This window comes from Atta cephalotes (genome assembly GCF_000143395.1).
Source record: "Atta cephalotes unplaced genomic scaffold scaffold00019, whole genome shotgun sequence".
Taxonomy (NCBI): Eukaryota; Metazoa; Arthropoda; class Insecta; order Hymenoptera; family Formicidae; genus Atta; species Atta cephalotes.
The window spans coordinates 332069-339225 of record NW_012130083.1 but is presented as its reverse complement, the minus strand read 5'-3'; positions in this window follow the sequence as shown (position 1 = coordinate 339225).

Here is a 7157-nt window from a genome sequence, read left to right as displayed (position 1 = left end):
ATATATGGTTAATAAGAGAAAAAAGGATAGATAGAACAAGAATATTTATTTCACCTTCGAGCATATAAACATATTGGATCTGTTCTGCAATTTAAAAAAGGTGTCACATATTTGACTAAAACGAAGGATAGTGGCCGTCATATTTTACTCTAAGAAAGATAAAAGATAAAATGCAACAAAGTAGAAAAGATTTTACCATAAATTCTCTGGTGTGAAACTCTCCGAGAGCATTACAACGTACATTGTAATAGTTGCAGATGAAAAGAAAACGTGTCGTTCCGCAAAATAATAAATTAAATTATAACTGCGGGAAAAGAAAGGAAGGTACACGTTGAGGCCGAAAACGGAGATGAGGGTTTATAAGGGCTGGGTTTTCATCCAAAGAAACAGGAAATGGTAAAGAGAGAAGGGGAGAGACGATATACAGGCTGTCGCTATTGGAAAACAGAGAAACGAACAGTGAGACAGGCAATATCTGTCAAACACATATTTTTTTCGGATTTATCACGCCCTTGTGTTTCCCCAATAAGCAATTTAATTTTCCTGCTGTAGTACCTAACTATCGTCCGATTTTCAGAGGAAGTGCATTTTGCAGATCACTCACATAATATTCTATAAACAGCATATTTATACTTTGTTAAACAAACATTCTTAAAGTTGAAGCGCTTGTAAATAAGAATTTAAAGCGATGGTCAACTTAGAAATCGACAGAGTGTTATATGCGGTCCCAGGAGAAGATAAGACTTACTATCTATCTTTAGTATTTACCTATTTCCCGCTTATCTAGTTCAAACAAGAATACGCGAAGATCTTCTTAGAATGATTCATAAATTTTCTAACTTGTCTATGTACCGGATGCGCGCGCAGAAGTTCGAAGAGATTTGAGGATAGTGAGATGATCGCGTCAAGTTTTTCGTAATAAATTTTTTGTCCTCGAGAATAATGTGACTAGTTGGGTGAATTGATACTATTTTTGCTTAATAGAGGAATACTGAAAGGAGAGTATTAAGGTGTATTTATGTAGTGTACTCAGACTGTCCCTCGCATCCCTCGCATCACTCTTATGAATACCATTTCAATCGCCGCAATTTCATACGCGGCTACATTTACGTGTTTCACATACCTCGCTATAAATTTGCCCAGTGGATTCTACAGGGCTGAAGATCGCGTCTTGGGACGCAGAAGGGTCGCCCGTCGTCCCGAGACGCTCCGATCGATTAGCGACTACTTACGCGACTCGATTTCTTTGGAATGCCTTTGCGGGAGTTCCGCTTCACTCGACCCGCGTTATGCCTAGTCATTGATAATAATGACCATTGTGCTTTTTAATAGCGATTTAACGAGACGAAAAAAAAGGATAATTTCTAATTGCAATTTCTCCCGCTGTTATATAATATTCCGAGACCCATTTATTCAGCCATACGTCACGTTCTTCCGTCTTCTTGTCTTTCCTCTCTCTCTTTCTCTCTCTTTCTCTAGCCACCTCTTTGATTAATAAATTCCAACTTACAACAGCGAAACTACCAGAATAAACGTCGTCGAGGCTAAGAAACGAGCCTGCCTCTCGCGATTCGCAATATGGTGCTCGTATTTCATATCGTTAGGGAGGCTGAGTTGGAAAAGGAGAAAGAGGGAGGAAAGAAGAAACAGCGAGGCGACATCGCAGTGGTGCTGCAAATTTCATCCAATTACGCACTAAAATGCGCCGGGAGCCAATAACCGAATCATAATCCCTTAGTTTTACACGAAAGCGCGGGTCACGGCGGAGGTTGAAGGGAGAGAGACAAAGGAAGTGAAACAAGGAGGGGATGGCTGCTTGCACGCCGGAGCGGGGCAACTTTACTACGCAAATTAAGGCGAAGTGGCAGTCAGTAATTTTATGTGCCCATCTCAGCTACTGATATTGAATTTCCTTAGTCGCTTAATCCGAATCTTCGAGCGCGAGCAGCGCGGCGGTGAGGAGACGGAGGCCGGTGGCGTGGCGTGGCACCCTTGGTAGCTAGTGGCAGCGATCTCGCGAAATTGAAATCATTACTTTACGAGCGAATCGAGAGAAGTGGATATACCGGGTGGATCCCGACGGATTTTCCAAAACACCCACCGCTTGTGCAAATTGTCTCGCGCTCTATTTTTACCGCGACGGACAAACGCGAGCCTTCGAAGCTCGAGTGTAGATCCGAGATTGGATTGGACGGATTTTTGGGAGATTCCCGCGACCGACTATTATAAAGTTTCCCCGATGAAAAATGCGCACTACTGTGTTGTCCATGATATAATCGTCCTTTGAGTTCACATCCCTATAAAGAAACTTGTATATATAACAATGAATATAAATTGTTTAGAGGGATTTTCATCTTTTTTAGAATTTTAGAATGCGTGTGCGCGTGTGTGTGTGTGTGTGTGTGTGTGTGTGTGTGTGTGTGTGCGCGTGTGTGTGTGCGCGTGTGCGCGTGTGTGTATTTTGAATACGTAAATGAAAATTAAGATAGAGTTTCTCTCGGTCGGACATCCCGATATATACAGTTCCAGGAGAATTAATAAGCCAACGGTGTCCTCCTCGGCGACGTCGCGGAGACCGATCGATCGACGCGGCGCGATACACGCGCGGAATGAAAAAAGAGCATCCGGACGAATTGATCTAGCGGGGTTCGATTCGGGTGCACAATACCGCAACTCGCATTCAATTGCGCCAAACAGCTTTCTTCGGCCCCGGCAATCTCCTCTTCGACACAATAAATTTATGGTTCCATTCAGAGCTCGTATACACACGCACACACGTAAACACACGCGCACGTACACGCGCGCGCGCAAACTCGTACGCATTACAATAAGACCGCGGCCTGTTTAATAGAATAATTAAGGGCCCTCGTACAGAGCAGCTGATGCCCAACGAGTGTACTCGCGCACGCGGTTAATATATGTGTGCGTGTGTGTGCGTGTGTGTGCGTGTGCGTCTAGATGCGTGAGAATATAACGTATGCTGGTTCGGCCGGCTGGCATTGTTGATTCGTAGGGTACGCATTTTGTACAACGGGGTCAGGAGAGAATTAATGCATTCATCCGAATTTCAAACGGAATTAATGCGCTCGTCAGGAGCATCGTGCAAGCGGCTGCGTCCATCTCTTAATTTACAAAATCACTGTCTTTTTTGTTTTCTCTCTCTCTCTCTCTCTAACTCTCTCTCTTTTGCCGTTTTTGCTACGCTTGGAAATATTCGGCACAGTACAACTTGAATTATCACGACAACTCCTTAAAAAAAATAGCTAATATTTCTGTAAATAATATACGGGTATGTAAGCGCGCGTATCATCAGTCTCATGAACGAGCATTGTATGAAACGACGATAAATAATTGCGGCGCGTGAGCGCAATATTGCCGCGGTGGTAGAAATAATTATCGCGGCGCAACACGTGGCCGCAGATTATCGAAAAATCGGACTGCTTAATTGGGCGAAGCGCGCGCGAGCGAGTGTTATTAATTCCTCATATACGAAATAAAACGGTATATACGACGATTAGAGATGGTACATTTTATTGTTGAACAATCTCAGATAAATCCAACAAGGCCAGACGTAAAATCCCACCACCTTTGGATAATCTTTCAGCGCTCGCTATCTTACGATATTTAAGACGTCTGATCGCGAAACAACGTGGAAAATATGATTTAATGCGAATTCTCTCGTCGTTCCGTCTGACGGATTCATACTCGCAGAGCAAAAGGGTTGCCGGGGAGGTAGGAGGAATGATGGAGGAAGAAATGCGGATAGGGAGATGAGGCCGGAGACGAAGGAGGGGGCGAGAGGGGAGAAGAAGATGGGAGAAGGGTAGACGTTTTACAGCGGCATTTCGAATGGCGTTGCAAAATCGCTGTGCAATTTTCTTTCCGCTGCGCGGGGAGAATCCACCCGCGCGGGTTGCACTCGCGCGAGGGGAGGGAACGTGTATACCGCTCAACGTTCTCCGTTCTCCACGTGGCCACGTGATTGGTCGTAAACGCCAAAAATATGCGCCGATCAGCCGGTCGTCCGGCTAGCTTTATGGTAGCGCCGGTATGCCGGTCGGGTTTTATGGTTAATTTTTGCAATTTTGTAATTGCCTCATAGCCCTGCGGACAAGCACTTTTCCCTCGTTCTTCTCCGTCATTCTCCTTTTCTTTTTCTCTTTCTTCTCTTCCTTGGCCTTTTCTTCCTGTTGCTTCTTCTCTCCTCTCGTATATACTTTTCATCTTGCCCGTTCCGCCTGTATTCTTTCTATTATTCCGTCTTTCAGAATTTGCCTGACACATGAGGACAATTGATAATGTTAGGGTATTAGACATTCTTCCAGGTCGTGCAATAACGATTCATCTCGACGTTTTCGAGGATATGGTATGTTTTGGGTCGGTAATGATAACCAATCATACATATTTTCTATGTTATTGCTACACTGAACGAAATTGCCTATGCCAACAGCATTCTCTGTATTTATTAAGTATCGTGTTCTTTCGAAGTCGTGGACAATGTTTCGATAAACCTAAGGTCATAGAAAATATCGTGATATCGATACGAGGGATTGTACAGTATCGCCGATACCGTAGGATCGTTAACAGTCGCGCGCTGAGTATGTCAGAAACGCGTCTCGCACCGTGAGACCGCAAATAACTGTTTCCATCGGAATCCTGCGGTCTGCACCTTACCATCGCGCCATCATATCGATGCGATATCAACACCTTGACGCCGACGTATTTAAAGCGTATTATCGAAGCGGGGCCGCCTCGAGTAGGTCATCGATCCTCTCTCGGCGAACAACTTTTCGCTCTCGCCGTCTCATGATCGCGATAAGCCTCACGCGCGCCGTGCTGCACTACGCCGATAGAGCAACGCGACCGCAATGCACACAGTGCAGCGTAATACAGGTCACGACAGGAGATCGCGAATGCTCAACTACGACAGAACCAAAACGAATCATTTCGACATCAACGATATTTGGATGGCACTATCATCGGATTCTATTTGTTTCTAATCGGGATCCAGATGAGATAGCCAACGACGCTCAATCGAGCCTTGAAAAGCTATACGAAATGACACAGTCGGGAAGAGTCATTTTACCCGTAGTATCGTTTAGGTCAAACTGTATACACTTTCCTTCCGTCCTTCCTTTCCTAGGAAGTAGAGTCAAGTGAACCCACCAATGCCGCCGCCGCCGCTGCCGCCACCGCTACCGTCACCGTCACCGTCACCGCCACCGCCGCCGGAAACTCCGCTAATGACTAAACTTGCTAATTTCGGCCAATTAGGCTTCCACTGCTTCCACCATGCCTGCCTTCCACTCGGTTCCGACGTTTCCTGATCTTCACCCGCTCGACCGCCTTGTCTAATGCGCGCCGCACTTACCTTGACCGATAGACGCTAATTTTATTGCGCACTGCGGCGCACTCGCATGTTCCCGTGGTTGTGCATATGGGAAGAAGGACAAGGGGAAGTTTCATCTTCAACTACATACCTCAGAACAGTAATATTATCTTGCTATGTTTTAATGATCCACAAAACTTACACATGTCAGAAGCGACACAATACGTATATGTATATTATATATATTTCATTTGGGGATTATCATCCTGAATTGCATTAAAGTATGATATCTCTCGGAAGATTGTCGGGGGCTATTCGCCGATCAAAAAAGTCGAGAAAAGTTTTTGAAGAAAATTCTATCCACTCGTTTCCGCAGGGACAGGAGTGCATCGTGGCGCACACAAGGTATTAAATATAAAATATAAAACTGTTATTCTCTCTCTTCTTCTCCTTCTCGCGGCGAAGATGTGGAATGGCAACTGTGCGTATTGGGCGAAACTGGGTTTGACCCTTGACGGCCCCCATAAATATCCAACGTTGGCAGCTTGTTACTTTGCGCCACATGAATCTCAAGCCGACCGTAACGACCGATAGTCTTCGGCAGCGCGCAAGACATTGTATTGACTAATCATTGTTTTTTTTTATCTATTAACCTATTCTTCTTATTTTTCTTAACTTTGAGAATTGTGTAAATGCATCTGCATGCAGAAATATATTTATGCTATTTATCTCGTTACAATAACTTTCTCCAAGTGCTATTCGAGGTTTATGAATCCAAGTTCCAAGATCATAAAAACGAAGAGTTTATCAGTCCATGAATCTCCTTATTTAAGAACGCAAAGAGTAATGAACTTAAAAATCCTTAACGAGCCAAGAAACCAACTTCAACTTACGCGAATATTTCAACAGAGATCTAAGAAGAACCAAAAGAACAACTCGACGCTCGAATTGTTCCGATTTGAAATTTCCAAGAGTAAGGATTGCGTCAAACGAATTCAGTGAACATGGCGGGCCAATACATGGAAGAAAGCCGCTTTCTTCCTTCGTCTGCATTCCTCAGTAATTGCGTGCCGTGGTCCCTCGTTGTTGTTCCTCTTCCCTGCCGCCTGTTTCCTTCGTCCGAAGAAAGGAGAGCTCGCATTCACGCGCGCGCCCGCGCACGCCTTTTCATTTGTACACCCTCCTAGGATACACTTATAATAGGTGGGCCGTGCGTGGCAAACAGGGAAGAGGCCGCCGCGACGCGCCTAATCACTATAATTGTCCTCGCCAATAATTAGATTATTTTCAGTCTTCCCCGTCGCTGTCCTTCTCTCGCCTGTGATTACCGGCCTGAACTTATCATTACATCCCTACATCGATCCTCGCTCGCCTCGGGCGCGCCCTAAGAGAATGACCGTGTTTTTTCGTGCGAAACCAGGGCAATAATCTTAAGACATTTGATATTCCCGAAAAGACAAATTAGGACATTGTAAGTTATATAACTAAGCTCTGTAAATTTATTATTATACAAAATAGATGGAGGAATAGGAGCGTTATCTTGTTTCTCGGTGTGAGGCAAGTTGGCTTTGAATTATGAATCTTTATTTAAACAGAGTCATGGTCGAGCTAATTAAATGAATTAGTAGTAAATATTCGCAATAAATTTCCAAGAATTCTGGATACAAATTTCTCATGACGTTCTTGCGACGAGTCGTAATTTTGAGAGTTCTCTCTCTCTCTCTCNCTCTCTTACTACTACTACGTACTACTACTAGTACTTACTTACGTTACGTTACGTACGTTACGTTTACGTTAACGTTACGTTACGTTACGTTACGTTACGTTA